Here is a 17,075-nt window from a genome sequence, read left to right as displayed (position 1 = left end):
CCATTTTAGGTACGCTCTTTCACAACGTCGATGTTGGGTATAGGAGTTGAATACACCAAGAATTTTAAATTTCCGCATAGGAATCCGCTAGATTCACATTGCACGACTCAGCACGTCATGCAACGGATGCAACTCGACCAGTCCGCCTTCAAGAAACTGATTATAGGGATCCTGGCGAACCATTCGTGTAAAGTGGGATGGAGCACTACCGTGCATAAGTCACATTCGTTGGATGACGCCTAGAGGTACACATGAAGTAAATAAAGCAACTCAAGCCTGCCTAACTATAGATACATTTTTCCAGGAAGTCGTCGAGTAAAGAGATAATGACCAATAAGATGATCATGAGTGATTCCGTCCTACACGTTTGCTACTGAACATCTGTTCACATCTGTCAAATTGCACATCAGGAGGTTTTCATATGCCCAGGTATGATTGAGAAGATAAGTGAAGATCCCATCATGTGAAAAGCCACCTGCATCATATACGTGCTAAAAATGAAAAAAGCAGAATACTGTCGTAATTTACGATGGTGGGAAGTTACTCTTGGCTGAAAATGTGCTTTATTTAATCCTTGGACCCGTTGAAAGTAATAAAGATACAGAAAATTTTCATGCACGATGTGCCAGACTATCTTGTGATTAACACTTACTTTCCCTCAGTTTTCATCCATTCTTCAAGTTCAGGCGTTCGAGCATTGTGTGATCACCCACAATCTGTAACGCTCTTCTCAGAGAAGTATTTGTCTTTAAAGTGTAGATGCAGACGTACAAACGTTCTTCCACAACCTAACTGCCTCCCACGGTAGCGTAAAGATGGGATGCTGTGACCGCATTCCCATCTGATAGGTCGTACATGTAGTGTATATTCGTCATTACAGACGTTACAAGTAGAGGTGGAAGCTACTCTTAAGCACATTAAACGACCATCAAACAAATGAAACAAATGCCACGTTCAGCAACACACCAGAAAAAGAGTAAAAATGCGTTATTTTGTTATGTCTTTAGTCCTAAGGCAGGTGTATTGCACCTGTCTATGCAACTCTGTCCTGTGCAAGCCTCTGCAGCTCCGAATAACTACTGCAGCCTACATCTTTCTGAAACTGGTAACTTTGTTCATCACTTCGTCTCCCTCTACAATATTTTTTCCCTCACACTTACCTCCAGTATTGAATTGGTTACCTCTTGATATCTCAGAATGCATCCTGTCAACTAATTCCTTATTTTATTCGAGCTGTGACATAAGTGTATTTTACTATAATCTCCATTTTGTTCTTTATCCACTGCAATAATTTTTCTATAAAGTAAATCCGTATATAGATATACAGACTCCAGCAGTTATTAAATATTACATGGGATCTACATTAGTTGTTTTTAGAAATTGGTCTCTTAGTTGTAATCAACGTCTTCCTTATATATCTCTATCATAATTACAGTATTCATTAATTTCTTTCTTCATATTGAACACATAAGTTTCTTCAAATTTTCGACTGTGCCATTTGATAAGTATTTCCCTATCTTTCAGTTTCATTGTACCAGCAAAATAAAATTTTGATATGAGAAATCAGTCCTATGTTGGTTTCATTTTCACTTCTGTTGAATAAATGTGGGAAGCATCTTTCGTTAATTTTTTTTTTAATCAGATGTTTCTGGAAATTTATTAAGTTTTTCCTGTACAAAATTGCTGCTGTCAATAACTTTTAGGCCTAATTTTTTATCTCCAATAATGTTGAATTAGTTCCTGTCCAGACAGTATATGGCTTTACTGTTTTTTCAAAAGACTTGCACCAGTCGAACGGTCTACCCGACGGGAGGCCCTCGTCACACATTTCCATTTTTACTGCAGAATGAACTGAGAATCATTATCTTTAGCATAATGTGCTATAAATGTGTAATCATTATGTTTATGAGATATAGTCCACCTACAGAATTCATCGTTTGCTTAAAATTTATAAACAGTATCACAATTAAAATTGTGAACTGTTATGATATTTGTAGTACATATTCCTGTTTCTTCTTAAGCTTCATAATCAAACCACATGCATTTTTTATTACTGGTGCAAGGAATTTTTTCTGGGTATCCTTCTCCACAACACTTAAACTGTTTCCTTTAACTGTATTATTGCACTTTGGACATTCAAAAATATAATAACTACTAGGTCCAGAACTTTGCTTCAGCCGTTTTGCAATAGACGGCAGTAGTGGCAAGTGGGATTCGGGTGGTAGATCATAGGTATAATACAATAAGCTTAGGCATCTGTAAACATAATGACATAAAAATATTTGTCGATTTGTGATTGCATCTTAAGGTTATTTTCGATTAAGTGCGTCAACTTAAGTACCCATTTCTCGCAATTTGCAGGAAGTTTTAATTCTCTGCTTTAACATGAAGAAATCTGCGGCTTTAATTGTTAGAATGCTGGGTAAGACCAATGGTGAGAGAACTACTAGCGGAAGAACGTGCAGACAATTTCAACGCCTTAAAATCGGTGATTTTGACGTCGAAGACCGGCATGGCGGTGGAAGACCGAACGTTTTCGTAGCTACTGAAACAGACGAAGACTGTCACAGGATATAATTATCGAAAGAAATTGATGCATTCGAGCCCAGTACTGAAACACAAATGGCCAAAATACAGCGATAGAGACGTAAAGGTAATTTTGCACCAGGTCAGTACTCGATCCTATGTCCCAAAACCAGTCAAAATACACAGGGAAAAGTTAAAATGAGAAGTCCCTCCCTCCTGCCATATTCTCCATACATTGCTCTCTCTGACTACCACCTTTTTCGATCAGAAGCATACAGTCTGGCTGACCAACACTTCCGATCATATGAACAGGTGCAAAATTGAATCGATTCATGGATTCCCACAAAAGATGCCCAGTTCTTCTGCAACAGGATTCGTATGGTTTCCAAAAGATGGGAGCATGTAGGACGGGAGAATGTAGTGACCAGCGATGGGCAATACTATGAATCGTAACGTATTTGTATGTTTTTCACAATAAAGCCCCGAACTTCGAGAAAACATGGCGGAAGCAAATTTGTAGACCTAGTATTTAAATCCATTAACACTACAAAAATTTTGACTACATTTTTTGCAACCTTTGATTAAACATTCTTCACTAAAATGTCTTTCACAGTCACTTGTATTTTGTATTTCATGTAACATTTATGATTTTTAGTTTCTAGTTTTGGATTACAGTTTCTACACGTTTCAAACCCACGAACATATTCTTTAGATCTCAAAAGAATCCTTTTACATTTTCACAGTTATAAGCAGTATTACAAACTTACTGGTGCCTGTTTAAGTATTCTTCATTATAACAGTATCTATTACAACTCTCACAATATATCTTATTTTCTGCAGTATTGTGTTCTGTACTAGCACATAATTTACATATTTTTCTTTCTATTTCGCATTTATTTTCGTTCTTGTGGTTATATGTTCTGTATTGGATTTGTTGTTGTTATATTCAACTTATCTCCTTTTCTATAATTAGTTTTTTTAGTCACTTCTACCATATAGTTAAGTGCTTTCTATGTATTTTGAAAGGTTGAAGACGGGGTACTGGAGGAATTAAAGCTGTGAGCACATGAAATGAGACGTGCATGGGTAATTCAGTACGATGAGCACTTTTTCGCAAAAGGCTAAATTCCTGAGTTTGAGTCTCAGTATGTCACATAGTTTTAATCTGCCAGGAAGTTTCATATCAGTGCACACTCCGCTTTAGAATGAAAATTTCACTCAGAACACATATTTTGTATTTTACCTGTCTCAGTCTGTTGTTCATTTTTCAACAACAATATCTTCAGATGTTCTTTGATTACAATTTGTTGCACATGATTTTTATAATAATGTGTAAAAACATAGTTTCCACACACACAAGGAATTTGTTTACTGTTGTATTCTCTTATATGATATTTATTTACACATTCTCCTTTCTATAACCATCTTTGGTATTTTTAGTAAACTGAAATTGTAAATTAACTTCTCAGTTTTACAGTATTTAGACAGTTTAGAGTGAACCTGTTCCATCCATATATATATATATATATATATATATATATATTCATTGAATAAAAATACTTCTGTTACAGTTTTTAATTTGTATCAATAATATTTGTAGTATTTTTATTTAAGGTATACTATTTTTAGTAAATGAAGTTAGTCATAGATCTCATCAGCAGCAAGCTTACATGTAATAATAAACAAGTGTTTATGATTATTGATGAAAAGAATAATCCATGGTGTATGCATATCAAGTTGCTGATCTTTTAGGCTATGAATGTCCTAATAAAGCAGTTAAAGACCACGTTAAACAAAAATATTGTAACACATATGAAAATGTATGTAGCACAGAACTGATGCTATAACACGAAAATAAACAAAATTTATCAATGAAGCTTGTCATAATTCACTAGTTATGAGATCCAAAATGACTTTTGCAGAAAAATTCCGAGCTATCGTTTATGAAGAAGATTTATCATCAATTCATAAAAATAGAAAATTTAAAAATGAAGAGATGTACTGGACAAAAGATCACTTAAAAATATAAATAAATTAAGGATGAACATATAGAAAAATTAAATGGAATAATCTTTTAGAAATAGCATAAGAAAGAAACAGAGGAACAGATACTTTAGTAATTCACGTTGTTCGTCAAATACTCCATCAATATTTAAGACCACCTTTTGTTCTTTTAAAATATTACTTGATGGTAAATATGTATAAAATTATTATGTCATTAGGCAAAAACGAAAAAGTGTACAAAGGTAATTGTATAGCATTGTAGACATCCAAATTGTGAACAAATGTTGAGACTTAATTACTATTCTAAATTAGTCAATTTACACCAAAGAATGAAATAAACGTCCAGAATAACTTGTCAGAACAATTATTTCAGTATTTTGGATAACTGTAAATAAGAACAATTGATTAATGGTATAATTGGTATTCATCAGTTATAAATTTTTAATATCATTTCTGCACATTGGACAACTAGAGTGATCTGAACCTGCTCATCATTTACCAGTACGTTCTTTATGAAACTGTGACTATAGGAATCAACAAAAATAAAAATCTATTAAAATTCCTGTCTTTAAAGGGAACCAATTTCAAGTACATCTGCTTCAGAAGAATCTATAATTACTTCAAAAGAAATATTATCAGCTACATTTAGGCAAGAGGTTAAAAATATTTTATTTCCTTTATTTGAGGAAAAGGATGGGTTGATTACAAATGATATTCTGTGTTTTATTCATTATTGTAGCACAGCATGCACTATGAATACGTCTGGAAAATTAAAGGAAATTTGAGGAAAAGTGTTAATAATCACAGTCTACAATACACAAAAGTTAGAATGTGAATACATTCAAAATGAAATACAAAATTTAACACATAATAATTTAGTCCAAATGACATCGACTTTGTTATCAATTGGAAATTTTAGAAGAAATTTATTACGAGTTGAAGAACCAAGGTTGGCAATGACATCAAAGATTGCTATATAACACCTGAAGATATATTTTATGATTATCGGAAATGTACAAAAGAATATAAAGCCATCCAATCTCAACAACAAGCTATACACTTTGAAACTAAACTATAAATAGAAGAAGAAGATGAACAACTTTTACAGCATATAAGAAATCTTGTATAAAATAAAGTTGTCCTTCCTAACTCAGCTATTACGTGAATTATCAAATCCAAACCATTTAGTACACTGCTGATCACCTTTCTTTATTTAAACTTTCTCAACTACAAATACACCTGGATATTTTATCTTCTGTAGTTCATACTCATACGAATTTCGCTTTATTTTTTCTCCAGTCGAATGCCTTTAATTCATATGTGACTGGGTTGAATGAATAACACCTTCAATTTTAGAAATTTTGTATTGACCAATTAGTGGTATAAACTTTTTGAAAAAAAGCCTTTAAATTTAGTAATTCTAATGTTAATGTATATCATTAGATAGAAACATGGTTGGTTTATAATTTTGTATTATTTTATTAATCAAACAATTTATGAACTTGAAATGCGAATATTTCCCTAGCTTTTCTGTAAGCACTCAATTAAATCTCTCTACAACTGATACTTTTGATACACTGAAAGATGAATAATAAATAATAATATATTTTTCAAAAGCCCTTGAAAATATTTATTATGGAATTATTTACCATTATCAGTTTGTAAATTTTTTTTGTATCTCTCTTTTTTCAAAAGTATCAAATGCACTTGAAAAGATCAAGCATATATTGAATAACCATCAATTACAGTTAATAAATCGTTTATTTATTTTTGAAATACCTCCCAGTTTACCAGAATTTATTTTTACTAGATTAGCATGCATTAAATAGTCTTTACCTACAGAGATTACAGTTCTTTCAAACATTTTTTTCATGAGTTGATGCAATTTAGTAGAATTTCTTCTTAATATTCAGGTAGCGACAACAGAGGTAGTCCTTTGACTGTGTTCCCACCCCCTACAATACTTTTTGCTGATTTTATTTTTTTAGTTTTATATATTGCACAAATTCCATCAATTCCTTGTAGTCCATTTCTCTTGTTCTGTTTGGTTGATACATCTCAGTAAATTTTTTACACTTCACCTACCATGTAAGGTTGTCTATTTATATGGATTAAATTATTAATAAGCGCAATATATTTCGAAAAATTAAATTATTTTTACGTCTATTGTTAGTCCTTTACTTGCATTTTTTAAACGTTACTGGCAGAAAATTTGATACTTTTTAATATTATTGCATGATTAGTATTAATTAACCCATAAACCTTATTATCATTTGCTGCAGTATAAAAATCACCAAGTCATAATTCTCTGTCAACATCTATTGCAAAAATATAAATATTTTCAATGTGAAAACTTTAAAATCTATGTTTGTTCACTTCATTTCCAAGTTCGATGTCAATCACTTATTGTATACCTTACTTTGTAGTACACATCAGTCTGAAGCATAACTATTGTATTGACATTATATTTCTTTTTATGGTGATCTCCTGTAGCACTATCCTTAATTGATGTCCTTTATTGACCTGTGTTAGAGTAATTTCGTATTTTGTACCATGATTTTTTAGTTCATCTTTGTTAGTATAGTCGCTGAACTGTTTAATAATACTTGCATATTCAAGTTATGTAACCAAATTAGCTAACTCAGTCTCTAAATATAGTTTGGTAACAGCATCATATCTATTTTCAGCATCTTTTACGACTGTCATTCATCTACCTTTAAAATCAGTATAACTATTACCTTACCAAAGATGTCACTTAATTCGTTTTTAAATTGATTAATTGCACTATCTACTAGTGATTTTAATCCTGTACACATTTTATAAATATTCATATCACTTAGGATTCATGTTGAAGCTAATAATTAATTCGTTTTGTTTTTGAATTTATTTCTTTTCTAATATGAAACAAAATTTTTTGTTTTTATTCCAAATCTATTTTTCTTCTAAGTTCATTAGCTCATTTATAATGCAGCTGTCTTGCAGTTGTACCTGAGATCCAAATATGTTCATTTATTAAATTCAAAATGTGGTGTGCATACTGCAAGACGTTTGGTACACACACCATCAGATTATTTGACTCGTCGCTCTAATGAAGTAGGTGAGTGTGAGCAATATGTCTAGTGGTCTTATCGTGGCGTGTTTATCTTCTGCCATTAGGTCAGAAGATAGAAATGCCTCTTGCACGCTTAGAGTAGTAGATTGACGGTGACCAACTTTAAACAGAACTGGATTAATTTTCAAACACATTTATAAAATAATGACAAGCAAAAAAATAAGTTAACTTGGTTCTGGATGCTATTTACAATTGACAATCTGAAATTCCTTTGGTCTTGGTACGTTAATCTTATTCTCACATATCTGTGATACTTGACAAAGTGTATATTCATTTATCTTCATAGATGTGTGTAGGAATATGGTAATCTTACTAGGAACAGGCTGAAACTTGATTATAGACTAATGCAGACTAACGCAGAATAATGCAGACTGGTCCAGACTAAGGTAGACTGATTAATCGGAGGTCTGTACACACGTTATAACAACTCGAGCGTTCAGGTATCACTGCGCGAGTGTGATCTGTGAGGAGAAAAGGTTCTACGTTAGCAGCAATCTCATTGGCTGCGTTACATATCAATACGCGGATCGACGGAAGCAGAATTTGGTCCGTGTTTATGGCAGCGCCATCTCGTAGTGCAGAGACGGACGAGCGCTGCACCTGCGCTGTTGTGCTTAGTGGGGAGCGCTCTAGTGCGAAAGTAGTGCACGCGCTGACTATACGGAACTATGTACACAACACAAAATATCATTAAACTTAAAACAACCTGACACCAGTCACAAAAACAATAGAAACAAATGGGTACAAATTACTTCATTATAATTTTGTATTCGCTGTTTGTTATAGTACCACTCATTTGACGCAAGATATTTAACCACTTGTTTAGGAACATTTCCTCCTAAAGAATAAAACACAAATTTCTAATCTTTATTCTTATAACAACAGATCCAAGCCAACACCATCACATGTATCTAAATTAACTTTTCCAGTTTCACATTTGCTAGGATGATTAGCGACAGCTGAAGCAGTCTTAGGACTGTGCTCAGGTAATCCACCAGTCATCAGAACACTGTGAAGATATTTGATTTGTAATTGTTTAGATTAGTAATTGTTTAGGAAGTTTTTAATACATAAAGATATATATGAATTATTTTTTGCAAATTTGTATTCCAGTGTCTTCTTTCTTCTGCATTACTAAAGTATATCATTTTTGTAGTTCCAGTTGTCTACCTTTTTCTTTTTTATTTATTATTGTGTTTCCTATTGTACCAAGTGATGTATTAGCAGCAGCTAAATATTGTAATGCTGCCGAAAATAACAGAAGAAATCCCCAATCTTTTGTTAGTCTGTTAGTAATATGACACTAATACCTTATGTTATGAGTAAATTGTCACAATATTTCTTATTTGCCTGAGGGGATCTTCAGACTTTATTCCTTTCTCTTTTTTGCATCAGTTAAAATTTTATCAATGGTATGTAACTGATCGCTACTGAATTTAATTTTAATTGGTTTTGGTTTAGCCTTGCCACTAGGTAATAAAGTATAATTAGTGCTCAAGTTATTTATTGTTATAAATTAATATTTTCATAGGGATTAAATTTTTTATAGTCCCCAACCATAATCAAAATCCAAACCCATACCTAATTTTGCCCCCCCCCCATGAACCACGGACCTTAGCGTTGGTGGGGAGGCTTGCGTGCCTCAGCGATACAGATGGCCATACCGTAGGTGCAACCAGAACAGAGGAGTATCTGTTGAGAGGCCAGGCAAACGTGTGGTTCCTGAAGAGGGGCAGCAGCCTTTTCAGTAGCTGCAGGGGCAACAGTCTGGATGATTGACTGATCTGGCCTTGTAACACTAACCAAAATAGCCTTGCTGTTCTGGTACTGCGAACGGCTGAAAGCAAGGGGAAACCACAGCCGTAATTTTTCCCGAGATGCATGCAGCTGTACTGTATGATTAAATGATGATGGCGTCCTCTTGGATAAAATATTCTGGAGGTAAAATAGTCCCCCATTCGGATCTCCAGGTGGGGACTACTCAGGAGGACGTTGTTATCAGGAGAAAGAAAACTGGCGTTCTATGGATCGGAGCGCGGAATGTCAGATCCCTTAATCGGGCATGTAGGTTAGAAAATTTAAAAAGGGAAATGGATAGGTTAAAGTTAGATATAGTGAGAATTAGTGAAGTTCGGTGGCTGGAGGAACAAGACTTTTGGTCAGGTGAATACAGGGTTATAAATACAAAATCAAATAGGGGTAATGCAGGAGTAGGTTTAATAATGAGTAAAATAATAGGAGTACGGGTAAGCTACTACAAACAGCATAGTGAACTCATTATTGTGGCCAAGATAGACACAAAGCCCACGCTTACTACAGTAGTACAAGTTTATATGCCAACTAGCTCTGCAGATGATGAAGAAATTGATGAAATGTATGAGGAGATAAAAGAAATTATTCAAATAGTGAAGGGAATCGAAAATTTAATAGTCATGGGTGACTGAAATTCAAGTGTAGGAAAAGGGAGAGAAGGATACATAGTAGGTGAATATGGATTGGGGCTAAGAAATGAAAGAGGAAGCTGCCTAGTAGCATTTTGCACAGAGCATAACTTAATCATAGCTAACACTTGGTTTAAGAATCATGAAAGAAGGTTGTATACATGGAAGAACCCTGGAGATACTAAAAGGTATCAGATGGATTATATAATGGTAAGACAGAGATTTATTAACCAGGTTTTAAATTGTAAGACATTTCCAGGGGCAGATGTGGACCTCGACCACAATCTATTGGTTATGAACTGTAGATTAAAACTGAAGAAACTGCAAAAAGGTGGGAATTTAAGGAGATGGGACCTGGATAAACTGAAAGAACCAGAGGTTGTACAGAGTTTCAGGGAGAGCATAAGGGAACAGTTGACAGGAATGGGGGAAAGAAATACAGTAGAAGAAGAATGGGTAGCTTTGAGGGCTGAAGTAGTGAAGGCAGCAGAGGAACAAGTAGGTAAACAGACGAGGGCTAGTAGAAATCCCTGGGTAACAGAAGAAATAGTGAATTTAATTGATGAAAGGTGAAAATACAAAAATGCAGTAAATGAAACAGGCAAAAAGGAATACAAACGTCTCAAAAATGAGATCAACAGGAAGTGCAAAATGGCTAAGCAGGGATGGCTAGAGGACAAATGTAAGGATGTAGAGGCTTATCTCACTAGGAGTAAGATAGATACTGCATGGAGAAAAGAGAACGACTTGTATGAATATCAAGAGCTCAGATGGAAACCCAGTTCTAAGCAAAGAAGGGAAAGCAGAAAGGTGGAAGGAGTATATAGAGTGTCTATACAAGGGTGATGTACTTGAGGACAATATTATGGAAATGGAAGAGGATGTAGATGAAGATGAAATGGTAGATACGATACGCGTGAAGAGTTTGACAGAGCACTGAAAGACCTGAGTCGAAACAAGGCCCCAGGTGTAGACAACATTCCATTAGAAGTACTGACAGCCTTGGGAGAGCCAGTCCTGACAAAACTCTACCATCTAGTGAACAAGATGTATGAGACAGGCGAAATACCCTCAGAATTCAAGAAGAATATAATAATTACAATCCCAAAGAAAGCAGGTGTTGACAGATGTGAAAATAACCGAACTATCAGTTTAATAAGTCACAGCTGCAAAATACTAACGCGAATTCTTTACAGACGAATGGAAAAAACTGATGGAAGCCGACCTCAGGGAAGATCAATTTGGATTCCATAGAAACGTTGTAACACGTGAGGCAATACTGAGTCTACAACTTATCTCAGAAGAAAGATTAAGGAAAGGCAAACCTACGTTTCTAGCATTTGTAGACTTAGAGAAAGCTTTTGACAATGTTGATTGGAACACTCTCTTTCAAATTCTGAGGGTGGCAGGGGTAAAATACATGGAGCGAAAGGCTATTTACAATTTGTACAGAAGGCAGATGGCAGTTATAAGAGTCGAGGGGCATGAAATGGAAGCAGTGGTTGGGAAGGGAGTGAGAGAGGGTTATAGCCTATCCCTGATGTTATTCAATCTGTATATTGAGCAAGCAATAAAGGAAACAAAAGTGAAGTATGCAATAGAAATTAAAATCCATGGAGAAGAAATAAAAACTTTGAGGTTCGCCAATGACATTGTAATTCTGTTAGAGACAGCAAAGGACTTGGGAGAGCAGTTGAACGGAATGGACAGTGTCTTGAAAGGAGGGTATAAGATGAACATCATCAAAACAAAACTAGAATAATGAAATGTAGGCTAATTATGTCAGGTGATGCTGAGGGAATTAGATTAGGAAATGAGACAGTTAAAGTAGTAAAGGAGTTTTGCTATTTGGGAAGCAAAATAACTTATGATGGTCGAAGTAGAGAGGATATAAAATGTAGACTGGCAATGGCAAGGAAGAAGAATAATCTGTTAACATCGAGTGTAGAGTTAAGTGTCAGGAAGTCGTTTCTGAAAGTATTTGTATGGAGTGTAGCCATGTGTGGAAGTGAAACGTGGATGATAAATAGTTTAGACAAGAAGAGAATAGAAGCTTTCGAAATGTGGTCCAGAATGAGATTTTCACTCTGCAGCAGAGTGTGCGCTGATATGAAACTTCCTGGCAGGAAGGTAGGAGACGAGGTACTGGCAGAAGTAAAGCTGTGAGTACCGGGCGTGAGTCGTGCTTCGGTAGCTCAGTTGCTAGAGCACTTGCCCGCGAAAGGCAAAGGTCCCGAGTTCGAGTCTCGGTCGGGCACACAGTTTTGATCTGTTCGAAATGTGGTGTTACAGAAGAATGCTGAAGATTAGATGGGTAGATCACATAACTAATGAGGAGGTATTGAATAGAATTGGGGAGAAGAGGAGCTTGTGGCACAACTTGAGTAGAAGAATGAATCGGTTGGTAGGACTTGTTCTGAGACATCGAGGGATCACCAATTTAGTACTGGAGGGCAGTGTGGAGGGTAACAATCGTAGAGGGAGACCAAGAGATGTATACGCTAAGCAGATTCAGAAGGATGTAGGCTGCAGTAGGTACTGGGAGATGAAGAAGCTTGCACAGGATAGAGTAGCATGGAGAGCTGCATCAAACCAGTCACAGGACTGAAGACCACAACAACAAACAACCTAATTTCTTCCAAATGAAGCATCAGAAGCATACATTCTTCCTTTTGCTGCTAGATGAACATCTTTATCAGCGTCATGTGTTTTTCCTAAATCTTTATTATCTCAATACGCAATATCATGTTTCTTGTACGCTTCGTCTACTGTATTTATGCCTTCATTGCCTCTAAATGGTATTTCTACTAACTTTGTTGCTGGACCACAATAATTATAGCCTGGAAGATGTATTTTGAAATGTAATTTATTAATTTAAATATTAACTAATCCTTTTCTATAGTTTTCATTTTTCCACAACGTGTGTGGCGCTTTATTCAAAAATCTGATCAAATATGGAATTCCTTTTGGAATAATGATAGTAAAATAATTAAATTTATTTGTTATGATTTTCATTATTTCCCCTTATTCACTGTGATAATTTTTAATTCCAGCTACTTGGTCTCCATGGGTAAATTATAACCAGTCCATTAAATCTCTAATATCAATCATACAAACATATTCACTTGGGTTTTCTGTATATTTTTTATCAAGGCTTAACCTAGTTTCTCATTTTCTTCTGAAGGATCTGTATTTTATTGTGATCATCTTAGTTTAAGGAGGTGATAATCAACAATCAGTTCATGAATTTTAATGTCTTTACATGATGTTATTTTATTGGGATTGTTTTCAGAATGTAATGCTCCTGAATGGTACAAATGTCTATGCAATTTGATACATAAACACCATCAAATATTTTAGCATTATCATGTTTAGTAATGTGATTTTTAGTTAACCAAGTAATTAGTCCTGCATCTTCATGTGTCAAATCATAAACTGTTAATTTACTCTGTATCAAATTTTACTGGTCATTTTCCAACAAATTTGAAGATATTTACTATATCTTCACTATGGCTGATATACTCTAACATTCTTTCACTTATATTTATTTCTCCAAAATCAATGTCTGTTTTTTTAGTAGTGTCCTCAGCTTGAGCTGACTTTTTCCTGTCTTATAGCTTTTCATTACATTTTGTCAGTAATTCTCGTATTTCTGATTCACTTAGCATATAGTCACATTGGGACTACCATACTGTTTAATTTGTGGTATATATCTTCTAATTCTTCTTGATGATAGTGAAAAGAAGAAACAATTTGTTATTCAACATTTCTATTTTCTTCAATATCTGCAGCTTAGGCCACAGCATAGTAGTCAGACTGCATCTAATTGCCTAATCCTTCAATTCTTTCCTTAACATTTTTGAGTGCATCACTAACAGGTTGCTCTTCCTATTTATATTTTTCATATTGTGCTCTTGGTTTTTTTTTCAAACGCTGAATCATTATCTCACGTCTTCAAATTATTTCCTATTTTGTTTACCTTTCTCAACTACATCTCGTTTACATTTCAAAAACGTTTGCCAAGGATAAAAAACATAATGAAATTTATTTTTATGTATGGATTTTCTGCTTTAACACTTAGCAAAGATATAGCAGCTGTGTGTACTTGGTCTATAGGTAACTTGATCACTAAACCATGAATGATTTCTAAAATGCTGACCATACTTAAATTCAACTATTTCTCATATTTTTTGAAAATAATCTATAGCGTCTTTAAGTTCAATTGTGTGTTTAAGTAAAATAACATCAGTATGGTCAAAGAGATATGCAATACATCCTTTAAAGAACTCATTTAATAGTGAAATCGTTTTTAGGATATCTGTATTTTACTTCATTGGGTTTCCTATTTATATATATTGTAAATTATCCGAATTGATCACTCCAACATTTCCTACACATTTGTTTAAAATCACAAAATTTAAATGACTACTAACAAGCTAACTGTAGATGTGATTTAAATTTGTATCATCTTGTCCAAAAATATTTTAAAAATTAGAATAAGCCTTACTAATTCTTTTGATATTTTTAATTTTTTTAATTTTTCTTTGTAGCTTCCTCTAGTAAAATAAAATTTTTATGATATACAAGAAAGAAATCATCGAATACTACAAGTAAATTATCCTGGGAATGATATAGTGGTGTAATTTCATTATTGTCTGCAATAAACAGAGGAATCTCATTTTTATTTCCAACTTTTACATATTGTTATAAATATAATTTATCTTATTCCAATTTAACCACCCTGTAGCGTGAGTATTATTGTCAATTTATGCTCTTTTTCCATAACCACTTGGATCTATTAAAACACATTGAATAGAATTAGGTGAATACTTATCACATTCGTTTTTTGATTTCTTCTCTGGAATTCTTATTCATTGCTCTGAGTTTGTTTCCATTTAATTAAATAAACTAATATTAATATTTAATGAATCACCTATTTCAATTGAGTGGAAAGTTATCTGTTGCGAAAAAGAGGTTGTCCGTACAAAGGAGGTTTTAATAATGTTGCACTAGTTAGTTTTTCTGCAGCATTTCTATCTCCCAATATTTCATAAAAAATAATAAAATATACAGGGTGTATCATAATTAATGGTGTAAATGCATACAGTAGAAAGTACATAATACTAGAAGCAAAAAAGTAGCAGTAAACATAGGGTCGAAAAGGTGTACCTTAAGACCTACAAACAATTTCTCATGTGTGATACTGTGAAGCAAACCTGTTCTACTGCAAGCTCTTTCGTTTCCACATTATGGGAAGTAGTAGTATGGATCAAAACAAGAAAAAATGTCCAGTAAACATTTGCTCTGAAATACATACCTTAAAAGCTATGAAGAATTGTTCATTAGAAGAGTGTGTTTCCAAGTAGCAAAGATTAACACGTGCTCTTAGCTCTTGTTGTTGTTGTGGTCTTTAGTCCTTAGACTGGTTAGCTCTTAAGTTATGCATTTCTAAAGCACATGTTAGCTGGACATTTTCTCTTGTTTTGGTCAACATTACGATTTCCCAAAATATAGAAATCAAAGATCTTTCAGTTGAAGAGATTTGCTTCACACGTTATTGAAGATGAAAAATTCCTCATAGCTCTTAAGGTATACATTTTCGAACCTATGTTAACTGAGACATTTTTACTCCTAGTCATGTACTTTCAACTGTATGTGTTTACACCATTAATTGTGATACACCCCGTATAGTGAAAGAGAAAAGATAGAAATTCGTGTTGGCCAATTTAATCTGAAAAATTTGAAAAAAAATTTTGATTAAAAAAGCCTTATATACATATTAACAGTTATAAATTTTTAATAAAATCATTATTGTGAGTAATTTTAAATTATACATGGATAGAAGAGATAGTATTGAAAGTCTCTTGGATTTAGTAACCAAATTGTTGAACCAGCAAAAACTGTTGCTAATGATGTTCCTAAATTTATTTTGTTTGAATGAATCAACATAAACGTTAATGCAGCTGACGGAATTTTTCTGAAGCATACTGATCATATTCATTGAGAAACTAATGTTATTGCTTCATTCAAGCTTAGTGCTGAATTTAATGGGCCAATAAATCATGAACCATATTATCCTGCATATGTTCCAGTTTTTAATACTACACAGTACTTAGAAAAAGCTGTAAGTGCTGACAATTATAATTTGACTGGTTTCAGTTGTGCTACTGTAACAGTTATTTTAGAAATGGCTCAATAAATTTTATTTTCAATAAGTAATGAACAAAACAGAGAGCTATCAGTTCTACTCATTGCCTGTGAATGAGAGATAACAAGGAACATAAATACTCCTAACAAGCATACATAAATAACAGAGAAGGATTGCTTCAATCTAATCATGTGCAGTTGTACATGAGCTTCACTATTATTTGATCTGATGGTACAGATTATTATCATTATTATTATTAACTTACAATGGAAAATCTAATAAAAATTAATTGATAGTTATGTGGCAAAGCTATTTGATTTTATAACCACAAATAAAGGAAGTAATGTATCTTGAACTGAGATTATTTTATTTCATTGCCAGTTTTATTGTGTTTGACGCCATCTCTTAATGATAAAATAAGCGTGGAAGCACATATACTTAATAATGGTAAAGTAAAGAATAAGAGAAATAAAGTGCTTTATTTACTGAAATTGCTTGGTGTTTTCTATATGGGCTTTAATAGAAAGGTGATCATACTGTAATTATTACACTGTGTTCCACTGCTGGAAATGCTGCTCTTACATGACCTGACTACAATAGTGCTGGAGCTGAACTAAAAGTTACACTTCCAAAAGAATATAAAATTGTAGTAGAATTTGTGGAAATCTGTACACCTATTGGTACATATGAACTGAATCATGAGCTTGAGCAATGGGAGAATATACTGAAAAATACTAAAATTCCAATACCTTTCTGTGAACTACAAATAACTGAGTTGCCAGGACTAAGTGGGAAAAACAACTTTGAGTTAGATATCACGAATTACTATAGTTAAGTGGAGTTC

This window comes from Schistocerca nitens, chromosome 6 (genome assembly GCF_023898315.1).
Source record: "Schistocerca nitens isolate TAMUIC-IGC-003100 chromosome 6, iqSchNite1.1, whole genome shotgun sequence".
NCBI lineage: Eukaryota > Metazoa > Arthropoda > Insecta > Orthoptera > Acrididae > Schistocerca > Schistocerca nitens.
The sequence above is the reverse complement of the archived record's forward strand: the minus strand, read 5'-3'. Positions refer to the sequence as shown.